General features: G+C 26.5%; 1 protein-coding gene across 3 annotated transcripts in view; it reads left to right on the top strand.

Moving 5' to 3' along the window:
* The first annotated feature begins 214 nt into the window (after positions 1–214).
* Positions 215–17,087, top strand: part of LOC129977072 (toll-like receptor 6) — a 201,326-nt gene continuing 184,453 nt past the window's right edge. For all 3 annotated transcript variants that reach the window (XM_056090532.1, XM_056090533.1, XM_056090531.1), the window contains exon 1: positions 215–469. The gene's annotated coding sequence lies outside the window, so the exon portion shown is untranslated. The remainder of the gene's footprint in view (positions 470–17,087) is intronic.

Here is a 17,087-nt window from a genome sequence, read left to right as displayed (position 1 = left end):
AAGGCTTAATTATCGCTGAGTGCTGAGAATGTTGCGGAGGAACGACACTGTTGCACCTCTGACGCTCGCGGCAAAACAAATTATACAGGCGGAAAGGGAGCCCAACCTTTGCGCCTTGGTTGCGACAAAACTGCCGATAGATGGCGATCCATACCAGTGCCATAAATTGCACGTCGGATCTGCGAGAGTGGACATTCAAAATCTGAACGTCGGATCTAGCGGCTTTTCCTAGGAACTTTTTCTGACTTGAGAACAAACTGCTCTGTCGGAGTTTGACGAACTCTGAAGAGAGGACTGCAAAATCCGTTTCGTCATTTTTTGCTGCTTTGCATTGGATTTAAATTGGACTTACTATAAACTGAAATGACTTTTTACATTTACTATAAACTGAAATGCATGAAATGAAAAGACAGTGCAAAGTATGAGCACGTGATTTTGCTTCAAAGAAATATTCTACAGACGTGTTGACGTGAGTACTTACATATATTTCAATGCACCATCTACAGTGCATATCGCTGTAGTGTCTTAATTAGCGGCACATATAAATCAGAACTTTTAAGAAAATCAAATTGACATGCTTTTTTTTTGTCTACCTCACGTAACTAATTTTTCCTGTGTAAATAATTGTTACCAAATCAAAATTTAAAAGGTTTGAAATTTGAAACCGTTGTGTGTATATAATACAAATCTAAATGACGCTATCGGCAAAATATTTTAGTGGAAGAACTTTGAAAAAAGTTATTATTAACATTCATATTTAGATCCGTAAGAGATGAAAATTAAAAAAAGGTTCTAAGAGACTGTAAAAGAATAGTTAGCTAACGATTCTCATAACGATTTTTTAAATTTCTTTTTAATATTATTTTTAAACTTTGAATTAGCAACTTGTATTTAAAATTAACTAATTTGGAAAGATTGGAAATTTTAGTCAGATATATGTTGTAGAGAAAAATTGTTAAAATCGTAACATTCTCCGAAATTTTTAAATCATTATTTGTTTCAAATATTTTTTTTGTGTGTGTTCTCACGTACTTTTGCAGTTTATCTTTTACAAATTAATAATAATTATTATTTCGTGATATTTTACTTATTCTAGAAAAGATTTATACTATTTAGTTTAAAATAAATTATTTTCCTTTATCGATTGAAGAAAATCCACTTTAAATTAAATACGGAGTTTAAATATTTATATAACAACTAAAATATCTATTATAATTGTTTCAGAAATAAAATCCTTGCCGGTTTCGAAATTTTTGCTTGAATATCGGGATTAATTTGCATCATTGTTTCAAGTTTTAAGTCCATCAGTATTATATTCAGTAATGAAATTGTGAATGCATATAGATATCATATAATAATTATTACAAATATGTCGATAAATAAAATATTTATGCTTCCATCATGGACTTTTTTAAATTAAATTTTAATAATTATAATTATTTCGTAAAAATTAATATTTATTATTAGTCATCTATTAAAATTAAACATTGTTAAGAACTCATATTTGTTTTTCCATGCGTTTTCTCAAATTGAATAATGTATCTTCGTGCTGTTTTAACATGTTTTGAAGTTTTTAATTTGATCTGTTTCACTAATTTAAATCACTTGTCGAATGTAGAATACTATTTTTGATTCTATAATTTTTTTTAAAAGTTATTATTCCATAGGCAATAATAAGTGGAAATTTCTGAAAGATAATTTTAATTTAAATGGGTTTTTTTATATTTTTATTTGAAAATCGTTAACATATATTTTCAAATAATTTAATTTATTTCATTATTTTTTTTACCTCATAATGTATCTAAATTTGATTTTTTTCCTTTTTCTCATGTTACTCGTCATTTATCATTAAAAATGCTTATTGTATGTTTCAATAATCACATATATTATTTTACGACTTCCAGACCTTCACTTTTCATTTCTGGGTGAAAATACTTGAGCACATATTTTTTAACACAGTTAACACTTTTTTCTACTACCGCATTTTAATACACATTAATAATGAATAATTCAAAATAAATATGGCGTATAATTTTCATACAGAAAGATCTCAGACAGAAATATAAAATTTAGGGAGGGTAATATAAAATTCAAATTATCGTCATCATCTGAATATGTATAAAAAGTGCAGGAGGAACGAAAATTTTCTAGAAATGCTGCCATTAATCCAATTTATTGCATTTCGTGTAAAAGAGTTTCTAGATTTAATTCATCTACCGATAAATGAGACTTAATTAAAGAGCTTATTAAGAATTATAATGTAGCAGAATGAAACAAATTATGCAATATTGAAATACCAAAAAATGATGAAAGTGGAACTAAAAGCTTTCGATTTTTTCTCGGAGATTGGCAATGCATTAATAGTAGACTGATGTTGTAATAAATAGAATTAAAAAAAATTCCCCTGATGGTAAAGTAATATATTTCTAGATCTGATTTATGGATTTTATTTTGTATTTTAAAATAATTTTTATGGTTTTATTTTTAATTAAATTAATGAAATTATACATAGTTTTTTTCATTTATTTATGAGTAAAGTAATAATAATGAATTGTCTCCGATGTTTTATTTCTTATTTTAGTACCTATTATAAATGTGTTCGAATTAATTTTTGCATTTCTTTTTACCTGTCGAATTCTAAATAATTATTACGTGCAATATCTAACATTCATAGAATTTTATTTTAAAATTAAAATTAATTAATGTTGATGATAATTCTTCATTGTGTATCAAAAATTTGAAGAAAATCAGTTATTGCATATATTTAACAGATCTAATTAACAGATAATAATCTAATTAACAGATCTAATTAACAGACATCTAATTAACAGATAATTGTATTTTAAATATCATTGTAAAGGTTTCATCGACTTAATTGATAACTTCGTGGATTTCAATGCATTTTTCCTATGCTAGATACTATTTTCCAATCATTTTGGGCGATGCATTTTCCAAATTTCATTAAAATTTTATATCCTGTTTCATTTTAAGTACTTCATTTTTATTCAAAATTTCTGAAAACGCAATAATGAGATCTTGATATTTCCGAATACTGCAATGAATGAAGTAATTCACACATTTAAATAATTACTCATTTCTTTTGAATAAACATTGGTGTTACCTAAATACGATCTTCTGTTCTTAAATAAAAGGAATTCCAATGTATTTATGTTTTAATGACTGCAATTACAATAATTTTTTTTGCTGAATTCTATTTTTAAAGTAATTGGGTTTAAATGATACTTATCAGTTGAACTTTTTACTTTTTAGAAGTTCTAGTTCAATTGATTTCAATAGAGCTGGAAACAGCGATGTTTTGTTATCGATCTAAAAATGCTTCTGTATTTGATTTTCTTATTTACAGAATTGCCCTAATTTTTCAACTGAAAATTACAACTACCACAAAGTTTTTATTATCTCTTAAGGCGGAGATGATTTTTATTTCAAATTTTACAAATTGATCAAATGTTTTTTAATAAATACTTACTATGTGCAAAATTTAAGCATTTTTATTAGATTTAAAGATAATAGTTATGACAATTTAAACTCTCATTATTTCTCTATCAACTAGAAAGAAGTTAAAATTAACAATGATCACAAATAAAATATTCTAATTTTTTTATATATATATAGAAACAAAATCACTTAAAAATTATACATATTCTGAAAGAATTTTTATAGATATTTACCACATTTGTAATTTATTGAGATACTATTTATTTTAATGCATATTTTTTTAATTTATTTAGGGTTCTGATCATTATGTTAAAGTGGTTTTTAAATCATTGTATATAATCATTTCTATATTTAAGTAAACTAAACTAGAGAAATAAGAAAAATTATTAGCAAATTTTTAACTTTATCACAGATTCTTCCATTCTAATTTATATCGTTCTGGAAAGATTTTAAATAAATTCTTGAAACTCAATGCTCAATGAATCAAATACTATTATTTGAACAAAATAAGCATCAGTTCTCGTTTAAATAATCATGAATGCTATTTTGGTTTCTAAAATCTTAATTTATAGACAAATGAACTTTTTTAGGAAATAGCGTAAAATGAATGACAATCTTTTTTTGCGAAATTTTGCAAGCTTTATTTGTTTTCAGCTTAAAATGGAATTTAAAAAATCAACATTTATAATAAGTATTCATAACAATATAAACACAGTACGATATTGATAAGGAAACAATCGGAGTGAAACAATCCCAGGGGAGAAACATTATAGAGAATAGAATATGATTACAGAGCTTTCTGCAAATATTATACGCACTACATTAATTGAATTACTAATGTGTTTGAAACTTAGGCTCATAATCGTATGATAGATGGATGGCATACTTTTGGAAGTGTTGAAATATCGATTGCATAGTAACATTGAATAGCTAAGTAGTTATTCAAATTCATTCAAAGCTATTAATTAATATATGTAATATATATTGTAATATGTAAATGTAAATTTATATAATGCAAATATATGTAAATTTTGGTATTGAAGTAGGCTTTCACGGTTTATATGTATTTAACTTTAGAATAAATATAAATCCTTCCTTATGCAAAAGAGATCTCTGGCATCCATTCAGTAGATTAAAAATAATTATTATACAATGAAATAATAAATAAATTTACTAGCTCGAAGCAAATCTTAACATTAAGAAATAGAGAATTTAGATATAATTTCTAAGATTCAGCATTTGTACTATTAAAGAATTTTCATAAGTAAATAGAGAGAATTAAAAGATATAAAATCTGTATAAACAATCAATAACATTTTTATCTGAAACGGCAAGTAGTGGATTAGATTACTGTAGCTAAGATTCTAACTACAAACAAAAGATAGAAAGTTTCATGTTCAACGAACTGAGCTAAAGGAAACGCAAGGGTTCATGTACGGGAATATTCTTTGTTCTTTCTTAAAATCAGTTTTAAAAAATTCGAGTGCATTTAATTATATTTTAGTTGCTGGAAATATTGAAGTTTCACATTCAATACACTGCGGTATTTGACAGGAAATATAAGTTTCTTTGTCTGATATAACCATGCATAGACCTTATATTTCTATTTTCTCTTTAAAAAAAAATCTTTATTAACATTTTGCTTATTGAAGCAAAACTGATTTATCATCATGAGTGAATTTTCACAAGAAATTATGAATAACTGTCTCAGATCAATTCAAATAATCGCCATACCATTCTTCTAATACTTTGAAAAATACAATTTTTTGTGCGAGAATGATTTACAAGAATCTCATGGGGTGAGATCACATAAAGCATGAAGATAAGAAACGTCCGGTACGGCGGATGTTTCTCATCATCCAAGTGGGTTCACAAATGATGTGGGACTAGCTAACACTACCGATGCTGTGACGATCCTCCTACAAGAGGGGTTGTACTGTGACCGGTGATAGCTCTTAGGATTCGAAATTAGTTTTCGCCAATGATGTCACGCAGTCCGGTCACTTAGTTTTTTTTTCCGTGTGCCTCGGGGCGGATCACAATCACATATTTGTGATTTAAAGATATTTATTTTTCGGATTTTGTGGTAATAAAATATCGTGTGCAAAATATTGCACAATCGGTATTTAAGATTGGAACAATCTTTCAGTCTGCGATTAAATAAATGAAGCGTCTAGGAAAGAAAGGAAGGAAGTTTTTTTTTTTTTTTTCGTTATAATGTACCTCTTTTTTTTCTTTGGGAGATATATGATAGTCAAACAATTCTGGTTTCTTTCATAGATATTTCAACTTCCGATTACATGCTGTGTAAACATACCTAACACGACATGTGATAAACTTACATTGTATAATGTCGAAGTTCAAAATTTGGAGATTACTAGATGGGTCATTCGAAATCCTCCTCGACTTCAAAATTATATGTAAATCTAACAAGTTAAATTAGAGAATAAATCATGTCAAACGCCTAGGATTCGGATAGCTTCATCTTTAGTTATATTCCCGTTTTTAATCATGATACATATTTTGCTTTCATTTGACAAACATTCAGTTTTATATTCTATGCAACATATTCGGAATTTTTTGTGACATGGAATATAAGAAAGTAAGATATATTTACGTGAAATCGCTATTTAGCAGCTGTCAATATCTGTTTTCACATTTTTTTTTTAATATTCCACGTGAATGTTTGTTAAAAGCATATTTTTAGGAGTCCTACAGTCTTTAAATTCGTTAAAATGCGACGGTAATTCTGATTTTTTTTTTATTTTCATGTTCTATTAGCAACTAAATTACCAGCATTTGCCTGAAGAATAGTCATTACGATATCTGTGATTGTTAAGTCAATACAAATAAATTTTATTATTGCATTTGAATACTATAAAGACAATTCAATCACATTCAGTATTTTTTTTCTTTTTTGGTAATGAGGTTTCCAGGCGCCATTCATTTATTACAACATTCTAAGTACTTTGCATTCCTACCTGAGATTTGAAACTATTCCCTTATTTTTCATTTATACTTATTTGAAGAATTTTGAATAAAGAAGAAAGTATTATCTTGCACACTTCATTTAAGCCGTGATTTCTTTTTTTTTTGTATTATCTCATAGACAATTTTTACTATAATGCGTACCTTTGATATTTTGATTATTACTAAATCATCATTATCTTATTTGGAATATCATTATTCTTTCATCACATATTTATTTAAACTTACGTTGCGTGACTGTTAGAAAAATATGTAATTGTTTTTCCTTATTCCGAGATAAAATCCTAAATATTTCGGGTTTAACATAAATGCTGTAAAGTTTTAGTAAGAAAAATAATATATATATATATATATATATATATATATATATATAAATGTCAAAGCAATTGCATTAAACTTCTTGGAACTTGGAAAATAATTTGAATCAACATCTTTAGAAACAACAGGAACTGTATTTTCTCTCCTTCGTCGTGTGAATTGTCGAGTCTTTGAGATAAAATTCTGAGTAAGGCAGTATGTATTTATAAATATTCCGAGAAGAGTTATCGCATTGAAATTAAGATCGTATTTCATCTTCCAGGATTCATTATTTAAAAGGTAAAGCGAGATCGTCTCAAATTTTATATGAATGCTTCAATATAGAGCTCCTGGTTTTTTAATTTCAAATTATTCACGAGAATCATTAACTCAATGCAGTCTTATAAAATCTGATAGCTTCTTGGAAGTGATGAGCATGAGTTAGCAATTTTTGTTTATTTTTTAATATCAAATACTCCATTGCGATAGTAAAAGGTAAAGCATGTTGCAATTAATAAAGAAAATGTAGACAGAAATGTTGTTTTGATGAATTTCAAAACGACACTGGAAGTTATTTTTATGTGTTTCTTCAAAAAAATTATTCACGGCGAAGAAAAATAAAATTTTGAAGAAATTGCATTACAAATGGCAGTTGTTTACAGTTCTTTCATATCAAATATATCTTAAAAAGGGTGGGATATGAATGTATTTTTACAAACTATAGTTATCGTATATATATATATATATATATATATATATATATATATATATATATATATATATAATCGATTCAATAACTAAAAATATGTAATAATACATAAGGAATCAAATCCTTTCTGTAAGATATATATTTACATATTAAATGAAATTAATTTAAACTTGAACTAATGAAGATGAATAATTGTGATAATCAAATCTTACATTTAACTGAAAATTTTTCTTGCTTTTTTTGTAAGATTATATGTGACTGAGAAATTTTGGGCAGTTTAGGGCTCAACAATATTAATATATTTCTTTAGAATTTTGTTGGAGATATCATTGATGTGAGATGCTGAGGTTGGGCAGTGCTGGAAGTGTATTGCAGATATTTGGTATATTTGGCATCTTCGAAATCACAGATGACTGAATTATTCTGGAAATTACCTATTATTACCATATGCTTCTTTGTAATTAATATAATTCATTTGAATATCCGATTAGAGTGTATCTTTTGTAAATTGAAAATGATTTCTTTGTAACATTAATGGTAAATTATCAATATTTTTTATTAAACTTTTTATACCTTCTACAACATTCATTAAAAATCGGTACCATAAGATATTTGTCAAATTAGATTCTGTAAATTACATAAAAATTAAATTGTATGCACTAGGATCATGAATAAATAAGACGTATAGACACCAATATTTAATTAAGATTGCTCACACCATTATTTAATTTACGTTACTTGGCAGCAAAGAAATACAGTAGTTATTTCCTAAATACTCGAAAAAGGTAAACTTTTGAAATATTTAGAGAATGTACATCTGGAGTGTTACGTTGTCTACTTTAGGGCAATTCTAAGTATTATAGATCAAAATTTTTCTAGAAAGTTCCCTTCTATGATTTAATTAAATTATTTCTTTAAGCTGATGATAACTAGAAAAATCCTTCTTAGAATATTTTTTAATAAAAAAAATGTATTCAAAAATATTTGAGGAAATATTTTGTTTTTGTAACAAAATGCTATATTTTGCAAAAAAAAAAAAATAAAAAATAAAAAATTACACATCTTATTATTTTTTTTTGTTTTTTTTAGTAAGTGTGGTTAATATAGTAAAACTTTTAGCCACTCAAGAGCTTTTTATTTTATTATATCTTCTTTTTATAAAATATTTCTATCTTTATAAAAACCTGTTTTATCAAGATTAATGTTTTTGGAGGCTTATCTTCTAATATTAATTTACTTTTTTCATGTTGCTAAGCAACATAATAACTTATCGTCGACATACAATTTCGTGTTTGAGAGCAGTTCATTGGTTAACAAGAAAAGTGCCGAATTAATGCACTTCATTAAGATCTCTTTCTAGAAAGGGAAACACAGTTTACGTAAAAAAAAATAATAATAATAATCTTTCATTATCACGAAATTTTTTTTTCTATCATTAATTCCTAGAACTCTCTTATAAAAAAATTAGTTTTCATTTTTAGCATATCAAATTAATTTCTTTTAATATCTTAATTCCTCATGGATAAAACTGTTTTTTTAATGAAATATTATCTACAAAAACGGAACTAAAAATTATAAATTGTTTCATATTAATATTAAATACTTTGTTTTTACCTTGACATGAAAAAAAAAGCCTGTACCGAAGAGGTCCAACTTGGAAACAGCTTTATATAGACGCAGAAGGGAAAAGGAAATATAATATTAAATTACTGGAGGAATTGCTTCATTATGTATTTTAATTTCGGCTTATTAAAACCATAATTTATTTTACTTGATAAAATTTCGTTATAGACATAATTTTTGAAAAACATAAAAATTCATTTCAAAATTAATATTTATTTAAACATAGAAAATTGAAAATTAGTGTAAACAAAATAAAAATTATTTATTATTACAAAAAAAATATATCTTACTATTTCATGAAGCTTCTAAGAATATGATTAAATTAATAGAATTACTATTAATGCTTCATCAAATATAATAACTTCAAATTTCCTTAAATGTTTTCTACGATTTTTGATATTTTAAAAGCCTTTATATATATATATATATATATATATATATATTCTAAGAAAAAAAATATTGTATCTTTATTTTCTTATTACGCCAATATTTTAAGCCAAATATTATGAGAATGTCTGATTTCAGATCGCAATTCTTTAGACATGATAGAGATTTTCTTTAGACATGTTATGTGCACAGGTCTATGTAGTATGTTCTAAATACCATACTAATTAGTTTAAATATCTAGCTGAAATTCGTTATGAAGTGAACATATAATCGAAATTTAAACTTAAATGAAGAGAATTCTGTGAAATTCTTTCACTAAAATATTAACAATTAAATAACGAGTTTAAATTATATGGTTAAGAGTAACAATATAAGACTGTTTCCTAAAGTTTTAATTCCGCTTGCAAATTAGTAAATTATCATAAGGATCTAAATTTAATTAACATTTAAAATAAAAATAAAAAACTTTTTGTTATTTACCATCTTTGATATAACTTGGGAAAAATTTCCTTTTTTTCTTCCAGTTAGTTTTTTTAATAAATAACTATAATTTCTTTTTATAAATAATAATTTTAAATCTCAGTTGTTGGAATAATTTTTATTGCTACTGAACTGATGAGTTATAAAATTGTGTTCAAGTTGATATGAATTTAAGATAAAGAAATTAGTATTTATTATTTGATTTTAGATGACATTTTTAGTTTGATTTTGCTTTTGGGCACAAATATGTTTCTTAGCTTTGGAGTTAATTACAGAGAAAGAAATATCCCAAACAAGAGTTGAAGGTTAGAAGACTTATTATATTACATTTAAATCTTGAATAAAGAAAACGTCTTAATAATATCAACTAATAATATAAACATTTTGTATTAACTATTTAATTAGTAATTTAGTACTAGATCTATGTATTTAATTTATGATTGACGTTACAGTAATTTATTTTTTTGTTCATCGGCCATAGTGTAAAAATGTCAAATATAGTTCAGCAACAGATTGTAAAACCCTCGTAATGAGTTAGGATGGGTTTAATTCTTCAAAATAGGGGTGAAAGGAAAGATGAAAGGAGGAGATGTTTACATTTACTAGTATCTAATAGAAGGAATCCAAGGTCAAAGGTAATACCGGAAACGCACTCATCGTTCCGCGTCTCACCCCTTAATGAGATGGAGTCGTCAAAATGTGGTCGTCTCAGAATCCGTTGACGAACTATAGTAAAATATTTACTGCATTTTCATCTATGCTTAGAAAGTGTCGCGCTTCGGAATGTAGAATTCGCAAAGATATTAACCCTTAACTGGGGAGGTGAAATTTTAGGACTTAACTGGGGAGGTGCGATCTAAGAGACCGCATTTCATTTACACTCAAATTAAATTTTCTAATGAATGTATTAGTATGAAAAACTGCCAATATATTTTGCAGATATTTTTCTTGATATATAGATATGTTTTAGAAATTTTTCAAAATATATTGTCATTGAAAAAAGTAAATGTGTTGGAACATACATTTTCTTCTGAAATTACATGCTACAATAAATAATATTCTTGAAAAAACATATTACTTTTTACTTTTTAAATCATATTTATTTTTACAGTATATGAAGGTATATAGAAGACAATATAATGTAAAATTCAACAATTATATGAAAAAAATGACAATGGGTAAAATCGGCCCCTTTTTTATCGGCTCGTGTGACTTTCATTGTACGGTTTTCTAGGGGATTTTAAACATACACTTTAAGAACTAGCACAATATAAACCTATAAATTCTGCATATATATATATGTCTTGGTATATTAATATATTTTATAAATTTAATTATTATGTTTGAACATACAAATAAGAATCAGTTGAATGTGAACTTTCATCGAAAAACTCTTCTGTACAATTATCCTTATCATTAAAATTCCTTTCTCATTCATTTAAAAGTGTCTGGAACATTGCTTCATAATAGGATCAGTAAATTGGATGATATTTCAGGGGCCAAGTTTAGTCATCTGCTAAACCTTGTTTATCACTGAAACAGTAACGGGGAGGTGCGGTCTTAGAGACTGCGCTCAAAGAAAGTACTGAATTATTTTAAAAAGCATCCGCTGAAATCGGTTGAAAAAGTGCAAGTGTATTGAATGTCACAAAACAGGAAGCTACAAGGTCAATCCATTCAAATGAGCTAAAAATATAATAGGGGAGACCGAAATTCCATTGCTAGCGGTCTCACAGATTGCAAGTCCCCAGTTAAAGGTTAAAAAATAAATTTATTGACTTATTTCCATTTAGCTTATTAAACATATTTCCATACCTCTGATTGAGTTTTTAGACAAAAATTTCAAAGAAAACAAATCGCAGTAAATTATTAAAAAAACTACATCAGAAAATAATAATTCATTTATTTTTTCTTATTAAATTTCAAAAATTAGCAAATAATATCAACAAAATTTTTACAAAACCCTCTATACAAAGTTTCCTTCTTCTAAATATATTTGCATAAAAGTAGAACTGCATTGTGACTATATGCAGTACAAATCGACGGAATTTCCAAATATTACTCGTTATTGAAAGGCATTATTTTTTTAGATGGTACAATATCATGAACATAATTATTATTAAAAAAAAATTATTATTGTTAGATTCTCATTATTTCTCGTACATACTTAAAATGCTCAGTTTCGGCTGTAAGTGTCGAACAACAGCATGTGAGTGCCAAAATTCCATTAAATCTTGAAAATTGTGTGATGTACCACTAGAGAAATATTGAAACAGGTTTATTTTATATGCATTGAACAAATTAACATTTCTGTAAATAATAGTTCAGCCTAAATTTGTGATTATTCATTTTAAATTTTGAAAAATCATGTACCCGAATTTTGTATAAATAAACCTGAAACTTTGGACTGAAAGAATCAATTTACTAATGGAGACTTTCACACAATAGGAGCTATATAAAATTTGATTTTTTTTTTGTTTATTACCAAATTTCACAGTCGTCAAAGTATTTCCATGCTATTACCTCCCTTATTTAATGAAATTCTGTAATTAAAATAATATGTCTAAATGTAACATTTACTGAAATAAACGATTGTTCCACTTTTTTGAGAATCGTATTTCCTTAAGTTTAAATCTTAATTATCCCGAATTGAAAGTTTCTAACTGTTACGAATCTTTTTCTCACAAATTCAATTACAGCATTCAGTAATATTACGGTATGCTGTGCAACATTATATTATTCAGTACAATTGTATAAGTTTACAAGTTACTACATTACTGAACTTGGCTTCTATTTAAGATAATCTATTATAAGTGCCATTTATGCAACTAGCGTTCATGATTCTTGATAAAAGCTCCAGTTTTCTATTTCAATTTTACATATGTTTGAAGAAATGGGAAAATTTTTAGCACATCTATACTTATAATAAAGCTCAATGTGTGTGTGTGTGTGTGTGTGTTGGCGCTCTACAGGCCAGGTCATTTGACAAAAAGCTACCAAATTTGGTACATGTATACCTTAGAGGTCGGGAATGTGCACCTGGGGTCCCTTTTTTTGAAATTTTAATTAGAATTTTAATTATTAATTAAAAACTAACTTTCCCGCCAAAAAAAATCTTCCATTTTCCCCACCGCCAACTTTTCCGCCAAAATAATCTTCCATTTTCCCCAACGCCAAATGATTTAGGCTTTAGTTCTTTTTTTCTCCCAACAGTAATGAGGCTAGGGTTAAGATTTTTCGGCGGATTATTTCAAACGATTCTGTTTATTTTCTTAATGTTTTATGCATTTAAAACTAAACATTGTTAATTAATCCATGTTTCAGATTCATTCTGAAGTACTTTTGAATTAAAATAACACAGAATAAAGGAAATTAAAAATGTCTAATCTGCATAGCGTTACCCCAACTGGCGTAGAAAAATTCACGCATTTGCGTTACCGTAAAAGGCGAAGAAAATTCACGCATGCGCACTGTGTTCTGATTGTTGGCATGGCAACCATTATCAACGGACGATTTAAATTACTTTTATGTTAGTTGTATGCTTTTGTAAGTAAATTGTATTTATGTTATTTATATATTTTTTGTATATGCTTATAGTTTTAAGTACATCGTTTTTTAAGTAGTTTTTTTTAACCTGTTTACAATGATTTAAATTATTTTTAGGTTAGTTGCATGCTTTTGTAATTAAATTGTATTTATGTTAGTTATATATATTTTTTATATATGCTTATAGTTTTAAGTACGTCGTTTTTTAAGTAGTTTTTTTTTTAACCTGTTTTCAATGATTTAAATTATTTTTAGGTTAGTTGCATGCTTTTGTAATTAAATTGTATTTATGTTAGTTATATATATTTTTTATATATGCTTATAGTTTTAAGTACATCGTTTTTTAAGTAGTTTTTTTTAACCTGTTTTCAATGATTTAAATTATTTTTAGGTTAGTTGCATGCTTTTGTAATTAAATTGTATTTATGTTAGTTATATATATTTTTTATATATGCTTATAGTTTTAAGTACATCGTTTTTTAAGTAGTTTTTTTTAACCTGTTTTCAATGATTTAAATTATTTTTAGGTTAGTTGCATGCTTTTGTAATTAAATTGTATTTATGTTAGTTATATATATTTTTTATATATGCTTATAGTTTTAAGTACATCGTTTTTTAAGTAGTTTTTTTAGACCTGTTTTCGACCGATTATTTTAAACGATTCATTTTATTTTCTTAGTGTTTGATGCATTTAAAATGAAACATTGTTAATGAATCGATCCATTCATGATGAATCTGAGAAAATTTTGTTGACAAATTCTTGAGATATTACATAAACTAAGAAAGATATTCTTTAGTGCCCATAAAGTTTAAACGCTCAGTGAGTCTATTATCAGTAATCATATTATTAAAAAAAATGCTTTGTTTCAGTAAAAAAATATTATTATATTAATTGCAGATTAATCCTTTACACTTTAATTTAAAGCATAAATTCTACGAGGGGTAACAGAAAATGAGAGAGATACATATCACGTTATGACTGAAGGCCTTTATAATATTATGAGTGAATTATATGACTATCAAAATTTGAAGTTTTAAAATATTTTGCTGAAGAATCTATTAAAGTTGGAATTGCATAAAATATTTAATTATTAAAATTTTAACGAACATTAAGATTGGCGAACCGGCTGGTCGCCAAAGGCGGCTAGTATTTAAATATTTTTCAGCGCAAGTTCCATTCCAAATGATATCGCACCAAGTGAATAAATTTTAGTTACTATAGAGACGAAACGTACAGAAGTAGATCTCATCAGACGATGCAAGTTTTGAATGGTTTGTAGATTTAATATTTAACGAAATTGCTCCGTTTATTTTTTGGCTATACAGACTGATATTCTGATAGTAAATTTTAAATAATTTATAGCTTCGTAAACATTTCACGTTGAAACATCTTATTTTCACTCGTTAAAATAGTCAAAAATGTTTATTTTTTTTAAAAAACCTTTGAAGAAAATGTTGTACTAGTTTATAAAATTATAAGCATTTAAATGTATGGATGCTTTGTAATGGTGTGTTATGGTAAATTTTAAAGGATTAAAAAAAATTTCCCTGCCTCTTGCATGAAAATATATTTCTCTTAAATAAATAAATATCCATCTTTATCCATATGCTGCTTGACGAGTCAAAACGTTTGACTAAGGAACATAAATTGGATGAATAAGGCCATTATATTAAGAAAGTTTATACACTATCTGTGTCAAACGGCGTTATTTAAAAAATGGATGATCGACGTGAACTTAACAAAAAATCACTTTCTGTAATAAAACAATTCACAGGAGCATTTTCTTTTTCTTGTAAAGTACGAATGTAGCCAGTTTTCTCCGAAAGTACTTCAGGAAGGTATCCTACCGTCATATATCGAATATTGGTTGCATTTCGATTCTCAAACCTAATTAGAGGCGCCAAAGTCGTATTTACAATTGGAAAGTGGCATAATTTTTGTACTTTCAAAATATGGCTGAAGAATTTGACAAACAGATCAAACCGAGTTGAATTTGAATCATAATCGTGAAAAAATAGCTGTGCAGCAATAAAACTTTTATTAGAAATTTGAATGTATATAAACTATTGCAATGTAGTTTACTATGACATCTGATGTATACTGAATATTGAAATTATTTAGTTATGAATAGCAGAACATAGTAAATTAAATATGAAATTGACATATGAGTATAAATATATATTTTCCCTTGATTTAATTCCATTTAATCTATTCATTTTCTTATGTATGCTAAATATATCGATATTTTCTGTTTTTTCATGAATAAGTAGAAAACAATACATTGAAAAATTCGTCCACCATATACTCAATACTAAAATTGTTAGCTTATAACAAGTATATTGAATACTGATACCCAGTTTGTTATTAACCTATCAATAATTTCCCCCCCCCTAGTTCAATTCAATATAAATTGCATTGATGAATCCATGCACCTGCGTTTGCTAACAATATGAAAATTTTATGTATTTATATGCATGAATAAAAAAAAATAATCTACCAAAAAATCGAACATAATAAGGAATGTTGCCCGTCAGAAGCAAAAAGCAAAAGTAGTTTTTCCACGATTTATTGGCCATGAAAATCTAGTGTGAGGAATAGAATTATGCCTTCCTTTCCCAAAAATGTATTGAAAAAAGACGCATACTTTAAATCAGATTTCCAAATATTCCTAAGCCAGAATTTATGTTTCTCGTCAATGCTCATCAGTTTGAGCCATAGCGCATAAATTCACAATTTTTTGAGCTTTGCTTTTCAGAGACAATTTTATTCAACAAAGCCTCTTTCTAAATTGCAAGTAGAATTGAAACTTAAGTTATTTCAAATTTTAAAATTAATGGCATAATTGTTAAAATTTAAATAACCAAATGTGAAGTTTAAGGTTGTCAGTAGTTTATCACATGTTATTTGAAAAAAGAATGCCTTCTTATTTTTTTAAAAAAAAGACACGCCTTTCTTATTTCAATCGAAAATACGTATATTTAATATTTATTTGGATCAGAAGAATAAAATGTGATTTAGTTTTTAATACAGCTATTTATTTAATTATAGATATTTTTTTAATATTTTATTAACGTTAAAGATAGTATTTAATAGAATAACATGTAAGTTTTTAAAATTGGCATTCGTGATTCAGATGACATAATTTAAATATTGTGGTAAAATCATATTTATGGTCATTATTTTTACATTACATATTAATTCATAAAATGGATTGAAATCCCAAAGTATAGGGATCGCAAGGATTGAAAATGATGATAAGAATTGTAAAAAGTTCTAACTCTGAATAGAACTTTTGATTATACAAATCTACATACTTTTCTAAATATAGAAACCATATTACTTGTTTGATAATTAGACTCTCTAAATTGCAAGGAATAGCAAGTCAGCATTGGTCACTCAGTTCCGCAAAAGGATCTAAAGGATGATAAAAATAAATAATCATAATTAGCTTATATTTTAATCATAACAAATACCTCAGTAAATAGGTCTATACTCTTAATGCAGCGAAGTGATTGCGATGCCCAACCAAAAATCTTGTTCTGAATTTAATCTCAAAGTCGATCATTCAAATTACCAATTAACTATAATAATCTACAGCCA

Source organism: Argiope bruennichi, chromosome 1 (genome assembly GCF_947563725.1).
Source record: "Argiope bruennichi chromosome 1, qqArgBrue1.1, whole genome shotgun sequence".
In the NCBI taxonomy this organism is placed as follows: Eukaryota; Metazoa; Arthropoda; class Arachnida; order Araneae; family Araneidae; genus Argiope; species Argiope bruennichi.
This window is presented reverse-complemented; position numbering and strand designations above follow the sequence as displayed.